Source organism: Adiantum capillus-veneris, chromosome 1 (assembly GCF_014529385.1).
Source record: "Adiantum capillus-veneris isolate H3 chromosome 1, ASM1452938v2, whole genome shotgun sequence".
In the NCBI taxonomy this organism is placed as follows: Eukaryota; Viridiplantae; Streptophyta; class Polypodiopsida; order Polypodiales; family Pteridaceae; genus Adiantum; species Adiantum capillus-veneris.
In genome coordinates, this window is record NC_140931.1 from 103,257,518 (window position 1) to 103,269,483 (window position 11,966).

The window sequence follows — 11,966 nt, forward strand, 5'->3', positions numbered from 1 at the left end:
GTAAAGCCATTGGTGAGTCGGGCCACCAGTCGCGTAGCCGGCCCTGATCCACTATTGCCCTGCTACTAAAGAAGTGTTGTCTAGTAGCTCTTGAATGCTCTAAAAGGGGTGGCCACACATTGGTCACGCTCTCGATGATCAATGCTACCTTTTTGGCCAAGGTGCTATGAGCCCCATCTGCCGGTGTGTCCATAGGTGTCATTGATGGGTGGCCAAGAGTGCCCAGGCACTCAGACCATGGAAGTTCCAACTCAAAGATGATGTCCTATGGAGCACGTCCACCAAGGTGGCCATGTGAGTTGAGCTCTATGTAGCCCTCTAGCCCTGCTATAGAAGCCCGCCACTATTCCACTCACCGTCCTAGGAGTGGTGCACCAAGGACTGAAAGTGTATCAAAAATTGAAAATTGAAAACTGAGTTGAACAATGAAAGAAACTCCAACATGGTATGTACAATGGCCTCAAAAAGGTGGGAGGCACTAAGGATGTTGCTGCTCTGATGATTAGGAAGAAGAGACTGGTGGTGGCATGGGGTACTGTGGAAAAGAGTAGGGTGGAGGAGGAAAGTGTAGAGGGTATGGTGGGTATGACACATGATAGTCTGGCGACAGTGGGTATTTGGAAGGTGTGGAGGATGGAGTGGGAGAGCCATGGGGAGGCTAGACTTGACGTGTGGTGAGGCCCATGTAAGGAAATGGGTAATGTGGATAGTGGGCCTGGAAAGGGTGGAACTATAAAGGAGGGGCGGTAGAGGCCACACTATGTGTAGGTGGAGTGGGTGGTAGAGATGGAGGTACTAGATCTATAGGTACTATGTGTGGTAGAAAGGGGGGAAGAAGCGAGCTATGGAAGCAAAGGTACTGGATCTGATGACAAAGGGTAAGTGAAACCACCTGTCATAGCCTCTACTAGACTACCCTGTGCTACCGGTGGTGTCGCCAGTAAGGAGGAGCACGTAGACATAAGCGAGATGAACTAGTGAAGCTCTTGCAGGTTGTCTAAAGAAGGCAGTGGTATCATGGGAGTGATAGAAAAGAGTGTATGCAATGGTGCATATGATAAAGAGGATGAGTGTGCATAGGAAATAGTGGTAGAAGAAGTGAATATCATGGGCGAAAATGTGTTGTGCAAGTGGTGTGAAAAGTTGGGAGTAGGTGTGTGCTAGGGGTGGAAAGTGTAGGTGGGGAAGCTGGGGTTGAGTAATATGGTGATGGTGGTTGTATGGTAAAAGAAGGCGTATTGAGGTGATTGGTGGAGCCGAAGAAACAGTTGGCTCCAATGATGTTGTTGAGGCTAGCACCATGAAAGTGGCCAGTGTGCACTCTACTGTAGTTGCTCGAGGAAATATACTGCTATAGTGCTCCACTAGTCGATGTAGATCCTCTTGTAGAGAAGTAATGCAAGCATCCAATGTGGTAATGGTAGCTGCCTGGCATTTGAGAACCCAACGAACGTCAAGGTTCTCCATCCCCAATCTCTCAAGCTCTGAATTCAGAGCGATGTAGATCTGGTGTATCTGAGAATGGACGGACAAGAGTGTACCAAAGTGCTCTTGAACCTGCATGGTGATGCTGTGAGAATTTGAGAGCACCCGATTTTGAACAAGGTGGACTGGTAGGCCATCTGACTAGAGGTCAAGGTGGAGAATGTAACTATGAATGGTGTAGTAGTGGGAGGTGTCTAGAGTGGTGCATGGTGAGTTAGCTCTGTAGGTATTGTAGGATGGAAATTTGTAGAGGTGAATATGGGGGCCAGTGATCGTCGAGTGCAAGAAAAATAGCATGGAATACCATGTGCAGATGTGTTCAATATAGTGCTATAAACTGGTGCAAAAGAGGTGGGTGGCGAGGTGTCCTGACAAAGGTCTATGTGAGTGGGTGATGAAGGTGCCTGTGCGATGAAAGATGGTTGAGTAGTGTGAGTGGTGGCTTGTGCAAGTGAAAGTGAGGCGATGTGTTGTGACTCTAAGAAGGGTAGGACTTTGAGAGAAGCTGGAAAATCTCAAAGAACCTTCACCTAGAGGCACGTAGTTGGTGTGCTATGGGGAGGAGAATCGGATTTTTGTTTGCCCTTATCAAGGATAGCAGGAATAGCCGATGCCAATGTGGAAGGTGGAGAAGTTGTTGGCAAGGTTGTAACTAGAAGGGGAGATGCATGTGCAATGGGCCTAGACCTAGATGCAGACTCAAGCTTTTCTATGTACCAGAGAAGCAAGGGAGTGGAGTAGCAACAAAAGCGCTGGTGATTATTTATTTGCTACCTATAATGCTTTGTGCGGTTACGCATGTGATCTAAAATGAATTTGTGAAAGGGAAAAGGAGTATGTGTGACAAGGCAACAAAATGCATCACAAATAGTGTGTGCTCGTTGAGGTTTGGGGCTGATATCAAGCTCTGACTGAGCTCTAAAAAAAAAGTAGTAAGAGAGGATGTTGAAAAAAAAAAAATTCTTTGCAAAGTTAGTATGTGAAGGTGACAGCAGACCAGTGGTGGTGGATATGACGTCCTTGACTAGGGAGTACTGATGACGACCATGATATGCGCGGACAATACCAGGGAATGATGCAGAAGCAGTGGCCAGCCCGATGGTATCCCCAAGCATTTCTAGAGTGACAGTGCGGCTAGACAAAGTGGTGAAAAAGTTGGTGCATGCTTTAAGTTGGAGATGTGTACCTCCAAGAGTAGCTGCCGCTAATGTAGAGATGCTGAGGGTGGAAAGATTAGTCCACTAAAAATGGTGCCGAGGGAGTGGTAAGGGAGAGTGGTGTCAAAGATGAGCAGCGTGTCCAATTGGGTGGCAGGGATAGTTGGAGATGGATACCGAAGCTCAAGAGCTATGAGACAGTCGTCATCTGACTCCATTCCTGACTCCTCTTCTACGCTTGACTCCTCTTCTATGGATGTTGTATGAGCTTCATCTTCTTCTTTTGGTAGGCCCTAAAAAGAGTCATCCTTTGGACTATGAAGGCACACGATAGTGATGTTCTTTGAATCTTCGTTGTGCTATATGTCATCCGAGTCAATTGGGGAGCTGGGTGAGTACATCTCATGCAATCCAAGGAAGAATCCTTGCTAGGAGATTCCCTGGGGAAGAAATGTACAACGACTAAGTTGTGAAGCAGTTAGGATGAGAAACAGAAAAGGTATAAGAAGAAGCCGTAGGTTGCTGCAAAGTTCTTGGCGGGGAGAGAGGAATGATTAAGATAGGGGTAAGGGAGGTAAGGGACAGGGTGTGCTTGGTGCTGTCAGAACCAATGGCATGATGGGACAAGGAAAAGGTAAGTTGGATTTGGGAGTAAGGCAGCAAGGTTGAAGGCAGCTCTCAGGGCTAGTTAGGGGTGGTTGGACCAAGGGCGCGAAGGAAGAGAGCTAGGAGAAGTTAGGGTGACTTTGGGGCAAGGTGAGAGTAAGAGAGAGTGTTAAGGGATAGGCCGAGGGTGGGAGTTGGGCGAACTAGAAAGGCGAGGGCAAGAGGTGTGTGAGGCGAGTCAATGAGGGTAGCTGGGCGAGCAGGCGCGGCGGTGCGGGCAAGGTTGGGAAAGGTGATGGGGGAAAAGGGGTTGTCCGCACAGGATGGGAGAGAAGGAGGGTGAGGGGCAAGCTGAGGGTGTGGCTGAGGCTATGGAAGGAGTTGAGAGAGGCCAAGTGGGTGAGGCAATGGTGGAGGAGGGCAGTCGAGGTTGGATGAGGGAAAGAGATAGGGATTGTCTAGCATGGGACGGCAAGACAACATGACGATTGCGGGCTTGGAGCGAGGGCAAGGACATCAAGGGATTGCACACGCAGCTAGGGAGAGGGGGCGTGCTAGAGCGACGAGGAGGGTGCGGCTGGGTGGACCGGGAAAGGGTGTGAGGCAACAAGGGAGAGAAAGATGCACTAGCAACAGAGATAGGAAGTGGGCGAGAGAGTGGAGAAAGTTATCTAGGGCGAAGTAAATGGCTTTTGGGCGAGTAGAGAGGAAAAGCTGGGGCAAGTGGAGAGAGGAAGATGGGGTGTGAGGAGAGAGAAGAGAGTCGAGCAATGGGTGGGGGCCTTAAGGGGGAATGAGGGCGAGCTGAGAGGGGCAGACGGTGGGAAATGGGGGTGAGATTGCAAGGGCGAGGGCAAGCTAGAGGGTAGGGGCGAGGTGAGGAACATCGAGCGGACCGGGAAGGGGCAGAGACAAACGGCTAGGGAAAGAGGAGGAATTAGCAATGGGTGGGCTTGAGGGTAGGGCTCAAAATGGGGATGGCGAGGGGTAGGATGGCTCTTAGGCACTAGATGGGATGAGGCAAAGGTAGCTTGGACTCGAACGAGAGCAAGGGGGGTAGAGTTAGGGGTGGTTGGGGCAAGGGCAAGGCTGGAGAGAGAGAGAGAGAGAGAGAGAGAGAGAGAGAGAGAGAGAGAGAGAGAGAGAGAGAGAGAGAGAGAGAGAGAGAGAGAGAGTTGGGATGGGCGCTTAGAGAGAGAGAAGGTGGGACGAGCGAGTAGAGAAAGAAAATGGCACGAGGCGAGTAGACTTAGGAAAAGTGTGAGGGGCGGGTTATGGGGCAAGTAGAGAGAAACATTTGGGCGAGGAAAAGTGGAGAGAGAAAATTAGTGAGTGGCAAGTGGAGAGAGGAAATAGGCGAGGAATGAGGGAGAGAGAAAATGGGGCAAGGGATAACGGAGAGAGGAAATGGGTGAGGGGAAAGAAGAGAGAGAAAATGGGTGAGGGCTAATGGAGAAATAAAATGGGCGAGGGGTGAGTAGAGAGAGTAGAGAGGGAAAATGTGCGAGGGCTAGTGGGGTTTGGGGTGAGTTTCGAGCGGCTAATTGAACGAGCTGGTGCAAGCCAAGGGGAAGATAAGCAAGAGCGAGAGTGAGTATATAGGGAGGTGAGGTGTAGGATTTGCATGAGGTTAAAGACTTGGATGAGGGAGGGTGTGCGGAATGAGAAAGGTTTTGGGTGAGTAGAGAGAAAAGAGGGGGCGAGGTTGATTGAGAGGGGGATGGGTGGAGGATGGGCTATAAGAGAGAGAAAGAGGGGATGGGGCTAGTAGAGACAGAAAGAGGGTGAGGGTTAGGGAGTTAGGAATGAGTGGAGAGAGAAGGTGGGGCGGGTCGAGGCAAAAGGATGAGACTAAGGGCGAGTTGAGAGAGAGAAGAGAGGCGGGTGAAAGAGAGAGAAAAGGTGAGCTCTCTGGGTGAGGACGAGCATATTGAGGTGGAGGTTTAGGGGAAGCAGTTGAGAATTAAGGACAAGAGAGGGCCAGTACGGCCCACAAAATGCAAGATATAGGGGTAAGGTGCAATGGCGAGAGGATGTGGCCAAAGCTAGGTCAAAGATAGGTCTGAATATAAGAAAAAATATGCTAGGAAAGAAAAATCAAGAGTATCCAATGATGAACAACATCACAATACTGCAAGAAGTTTTTACCAAAAAGAGAACTACCAAAGAGTAGAGAGAGAGAAGCGTAACCAAATTTGAACTAATACATAGTCGGAGGGTAGTTAAATAGAGAACCATTAAAGAGGAAGCTAACGAGATTAAAATTAATAGACATTGGGGAAGGAAGGTGAGAGAGAGAAACATAGCCGAGATATAATAGAAGCTTGCCGATAATTACACCAATCGCAAAAAATAGATTAAAAAGTGATAATAACTAAAGGAGATAGAAGGATCTATAGAGGGAACCAAAGAAAAGAAATCTTCAAGAGAAGGGTTTGTAGATCCAAAAGAGGGAGCTAACAAATGAAACTACTGAAGCTTGGTGGAGCTGAAAGCTAAAATGGGTGAATTGAGGGATTTTTGTTTCAGAGATTACTAAGTATGGTATGGCTTGAGACAAGATCCATTTACTAAGGATAGAGATTCCCCCGATAAAGTATGCAATTGAACTTCTTTGTGAGGAGGGATATTGACAACAAATGGTCCTTGCCATACTCGCACTAGCTTCTTAGCCTTCTTCAAGTACTTGGCTTGGTATAATAGAACTAATGAACCTTTCTCAAACTTCCTAGTCTTAAGTGCCAGTCATGCCAATCCTTTCTCTGTTGCTGCTATGTTTCGAGGGCTTCTGTTGCTAAGAGTTTCCGCTCTTCCAGTTTGGTCAGCCAACTAGCCATAGCGGAATTGTTGCTTGTAGGACAGTCTACCTTGACCGTTGTGACCCTGGGCGAACCTTAATGGAATTCTAAGGGTGCCACTGCCTCTAGTCCAAAGGAGAGCTGAAATGGCGAGTGTTGAGTTGTGGCTTTGAAAGTAGTTTGATAAGCCCACGTAGCACCTAAAACAACTTGGCCAAGATGTTGGGTAAAGGTGCCAGGTTTTTTGAAGCAAATATTAAAGTACTTTCTTGGTACTTTCAGCCTGCCCGTTGGCCCAAGGGTAGTAGGAGCATGACTTTCTGTGAAAGATTTTGTACCTTTCAAAAAGGTTTGTTAACAACTCGTTGACAAAGTGGGTGCCCTAATCACTTGTGATTCTAGAGGGCAACCAAATTTTTAGAATATATTTTCATACATAAATTTGACCACTGTTGCTGATGTGTGGCTTGAAGTGGCTACCACCTCCGCCCATTTGCTAGCATAGTCTGTAGCAATCAAGAGATACCTTTTATTCCCAGGTTGTGATTGGCCCAAAAAAATTTATACTCCATTTTTCAAAAGGCAACCATGCCAAAGAGATATGCAAAGAGCGGTTGGCTTGGAGAGTTGGTTTTGGGCCCGTTTTGGGGCACACCGTTGGCATGAATTGTAAGACTTAGTATAGTGCACTGCATCCAAAACACGTATGGCCACCACAACCCAATGTGTAGAATGTGAGGGGTAGTCATCTGCCCTAGGTAGTGACCACCTATACTGCTAGAGTGAACTTCTTCTAGGATTTCTTGAACTTCATGTGGTGAAACACAATGGTAAAGAATTCCATCCGGACCACTTTTGTAAAGCATGTTGCCAATCATGATATAGGGCTTACTTTTGATAAGAAGTCTTCTCTTTTGCAAGCTTGACAAATCTGGTGGATAAGAACCTATGGACAAAAAATTCATAACGTTCGAGTACCAATCTGTGGCAGCGTCCACGTTGAAAAGAATACTATCTGGAAGGTCATCTTTGACACCTGTGGTGGCTGGTTCCCTTGATTCAATTCTAGAGAGATGGTTGGCCATCTGATGCTCTTTTTTGTGGCAAATAAAAACTTAAAAACAAATTTCTAAAATAGCAATAACCACCTCCAAACACGTCCGGCTACCTGAGGCTTGTTGAGGAGATACTTGAGAGCATGGTGGTTAATTATTATAACAAAATGGACATCCAAAGATAATGCTGGAACTTTTGCAGAGTGTAGCAATATCCAAACCCTCTCTTCTAGTGGTGCTATAGAATCTTTCCACTTTTGTGAGTAGCCAACCCCAGATAGACCGATCTAATTTGTACTCCTTGCTAGACTGGCTAAGGATTGCACCTCTGGCTGTGATACTAGCATCAGTGTGCACATGGAAAATGAGTGACCAATCAGGTGTGACTAAGATGGGGGCATGAGTGAGGCATTTTTTTAGGTAGTTGAAAGCTATTTCTTCTACAGAGGTCCATTGAAAGGGTTGGGCTTGACTAGTGAGGTGAGACAGAGGCCTAGCAATATCTGCATACATTCTAAACCTTCAATGGTGGCCAGTGTGGCCTACAAAGCCTCGTACTCCCTTAGCATTAATTGGTTGAGGCATGCATAAAATAGCTATGACTTTTTTAGGGTCAAGAGCCAGGCCTTTAGCAAAAACAACATGACCTAACAGAGTGCCTTGGGTGACTATGAAATGACACTCATTAAGGTTGAGTTTCAGATTTACCTCTTGACAGCAAGCAAAAATTAGGCTAATTGCTCCACGTGTTCTTGGAAGCATTCAACGAGACTTGCCTTGGCTCAAGAGGCAAGAAAAATCATCCATGAAAATGCGCAAAAACTGAGGAATGGCTCAAACACAATGTAATTTGTTCTATCCCAGGAAGCTGGTGCATTCTTTAGGCCAAAGCGCATCCTTTCAAAGATGCAAACTCCCCATGGAGTAATAAAAGCTATCTTGGTCTTGTCATCTTTTTGAGAATGGCCATCTGATTGTAGCCACTAAAACAATCCATAAAATTGAGTAGAGCATGGCCGGCTACATATTTTAACACTCTCTCAGAGAAGGGGGTAGGAAAACCATCTGGGATATTGACCTTATTGAGTGCTTTGGTCCACACATACCCTAATCTTGTTTGAATTTTACTTTGGGGCAATAACCATCAGAGAGACCCATTGTGTGTGTTCAATGGGCTCGATGATATTGGATTCCACCATTTTATCAATTTCTTTCTTAAATGCTACTACATACTTGGGGCTGAGCTTGTATGCCCAACCTCGCATAGGCTTGGAATTTTCCTATAGGGGTATGGAGTGAATCTTAGATCCGAGTCAAGTCCTATGACGTGTTTGTATGACCAGACAAAAACATCCTTGAATGCTACTACATACTTGGGTCTGAGCTTGTATGCCGACCTCGCATAGGCTTTGAATTTTCCTGTAGGGGTATCGAGTGAACTCCTAGAGCCGGGTCAAGTCCTATAAGGTGTTTGTATAACCAAGCAAAAACATCCTTCCAAATTGTAATGAAGGAAACCATCAAATCGTAATCGTGGATGATCCCAAAGCCATACAACCAGCAACACCAGGCTGGGCTCTTTTGTAGTACTTAAGTTGACTTCTTTGACTGGGTCTTGATAGTTGCCTGGGTTCCACTCCTCAACCACATCTTGGCTAGCTTTGGACAATGCTTCCACATCATGAGTATGAATCTGATCAATGGAAAAGTCTTGTGCTTGCTCCTGTAAGCATCCTTGAGGAACCTCATCCAGAGGCAAGTCATATCTACTTTCCTTGGAGCTCGTTTATTGACTCCGTGGTGGGGTGGGGTTGGTGCTAGCCTTGCCCATAGACAGGGAAGAATCATCTATGTCAGTTTCATGCTCTTATTCTACTTCTTGTTGTCCTTATAGGGGAGACTTCTCACCATGCCTATGGTGAGTGATGGGCTCTCCGAGACCAAGAGACTCCACTTCTTCCATACATGTGTCTTCCTCCATCCCGGTGAGGACAACAAAATAGTGAGGGTCGGGTGCTACCTCTAACCATTTTAGGAGCTCCTTGTCTTCACCGGGGACATTAGTTAAGACCTCGTCCTCTGGTGGGTTCTTCTCAACTGCTTTAGTTTCTTCCTTCTAGTCATCATGGTATGCAATATTGAGGGAGGGCTTTTATTGAATGGGTCGGCTCCACTTTTGAGTTAGATCTGTCTATGCCCTATACTTGGTGTAGTGATCCACATTGTATCATTGCCCCAATCATGAAGTGCACGAGTGTGTTGTAGCCAAGGCCTACCAATCAGCAGAGGGAAACCCCCATCCAATTTTGGTAGTTGGACTACCACAAAGTCGGGCCAAAAAGTGAAGTCTTCTACTACCATTCTGACTTGCTCCACCACTCTGACCGGGCGGACTTTGTGTTGGTCGGCTAATGTGACAATAAAAGGAGCGTTCTTGGTAGGCATCAAGCCAAGATATCACATGTTGAACTCTGGCACAAGGTTAATCCCTGAGCCACCATCCACTATGACACTTGTAAGCGGATGGCCATAAATAGACAGTTGGCCACCCTAGGGTAGGTAGGGGGTGGAGCGCGCGGTGCCATTGGGGCGTAGACTTGGTCTAGGATAGGGGTAGTATAGAAGCTCTTGATCACAGGACCACCATAAGGGGACATACTTGGTACAATGGGAGATGGTAGCAATGATGGAGATATACTAGGGCCGAAGTGAGTAGCCCAAGGTGAGCTGGTAGAAGGGCCCATGGGGGCTGCACTCATGTGCATGGCCAAGGCTAAGTTTTGGTGCAAATGATGGACACCCTTCAGACTCGAGGAGTCCACTATGTAAAAATTGCATATAGCACATGCGAACAAAAGGTATTTCAATAATCCCTTACATATATATTTCAAGTATTATATGTACCCCTTATGTATGCATTTTTGTAACAGAATTAGCCCATATGTATGAAAATTTTCACTTTCTCAATTAAAAAACCCTTTATATAAGTACATTTATTTTGTAAATGTACCTAATTATAAATCCCTTATTTTGTTTGCATGTGCTATCTTACATATTTCTTAGTGAACGCCCTAGGCATGTAGATGGTAGCAATCCTTAGCTTCATGACCGCCTTTACCACAAAATTGATAGTGGAACATCATGGGACATTCCTGAGGTAGGTGGCCAAGGTTGTTGTAGTTTTTGCACCATACTTGGGCCCTGGCCTCTTGTTGTGCTTTCAATTCCTCTAGCTCCCTTTTGAGTTGTGCCACCACATTTGGCGGCTAAGACAACCGAGCTGATGTTGCTAATGACATCTTTTTATCCTATAGTTTCTTATGTAGCTTAAGGGTTTCTAACTCTCTTTTAAGAGCCACCAGGGTGTCAATAGTAGGATCATTCATAAGAACAATGAGCAAAGAATTACTTGGTGAGCCAAAAAAATGAGAGCACTTGTAGATGGAAATGGTGCATTGTGCCCTCTAGTGGTAGTGGGGTGCTCTGGATGCAGTGTGCATGTGGACTCACAAGCTAGCTCAACTCAACAAAATGAAAGAACAACCGAATGAAAAGATAGACAACAGAGACAATGACTCCACAATACACAAGACAACCATAAGCCCTCCAAGGCAACACCGTGTACATAACCAAAAGACCGTACAAAGACTAGTCCCCTGTGGTTGCGGCCAACTCTACCCAAGCCACGACTACCAAGAAGGTACAATGGGGATGTATAGGCTGACGTGAAATGGAGTGTGCAATGGTGGTGAAGTGCTCTAGGAAAGTGCTCCAAGTGACACATAGTGGACTCTAACTGGAACTCTGGCTAGACTCTCAAGAACTATCCCTAGATGTTGTCCACATGCATTGTATAAATCCACAAGCTAGGGGCGTCGTCCGACCACCACACATATCTAATCCAATCGGAAAACTCCATTGTCCCCTCAAGTCAGCTCCAAGCCACCCATTTTAGGGGTGCTTTCCACGAGCAGGCCACCTCCCGAAAAGGCTCTCAACTCTTCATAGGTGTGTGTCACGACAAGGAAGGCTCAAAAGATTTTTTAAAGGAATCTAAAGGAACAATCAAGAGAGACAAAGGCATTCAAACCAAGACCAAGAAAACAAATCAAAAGTTGTGAAGAGTGGCTTCACCAACTTAGGTGAGAAGATGCTTCACTATGACTAGTAAAAATTCTCTCTCAAGCTTCCTAGGAAGTGGAGCCCAAAGGCCTAGGGCTCTTATGACCATCTAGAGGGGGGGAGGGGGGGGGGAAGGGGGTTCCTTCCCACACACCCAATCCTACTTATGGAAATCTTCCCTACATAAGATCCCAAAAGATTTTTCTATCCCCAAAATCAAGCATCTCTTGAACCTCAAGGCATCTTGAAAATTTGTGAAGGGATGCTCCATGAATTTGGAGAGTGACTTCACAAGAAGTTTGTAAAAATCATTAACATTGACTGCTCACAAGGACTATACACTGTCCAACCACTTGGGTAAGACCTTCCTCTCATTGCACATTGGAGTGCACCATCATGGGAGAAAACAGAATCAACAAATTTAATGGCCATGGTTTTTACACATGGCAGGAAAAAAACCAAAGGCTACTTAATGAGAAAGAAATTATGGTCCATCATTAAGCCGGTAAGTGGTGATGACAGAGTAGAAACGTAACAAAGCTTAGCACAATTTGCAGCTAAAGATGAGCAAGCTCTCGGCATTTTTCTCACCTCCTTGACAACAACTGAAAGGGCGATCGTAATGCGTGTGCTAGTCTCCACCCAATTGTGCTATCTTATAGCCTCCCCCTAGCATACACACTGTCCGGTCGTGCCGGTGGCCTTGCCCATAGGACCCATGTCCTTACATTTACCCCCCCTTG

The 11,966-nt window shown here is 46.2% G+C and overlaps 1 pseudogene; it reads right to left on the reverse strand.

The window, feature by feature from the left end:
• Positions 1–1,699: 1,699 nt before the first annotated feature.
• On the reverse strand, positions 1,700–2,600 carry LOC147465288 (uncharacterized; annotated as a pseudogene).
• Between the last annotated feature and the right edge of the window lie 9,366 nt (positions 2,601–11,966).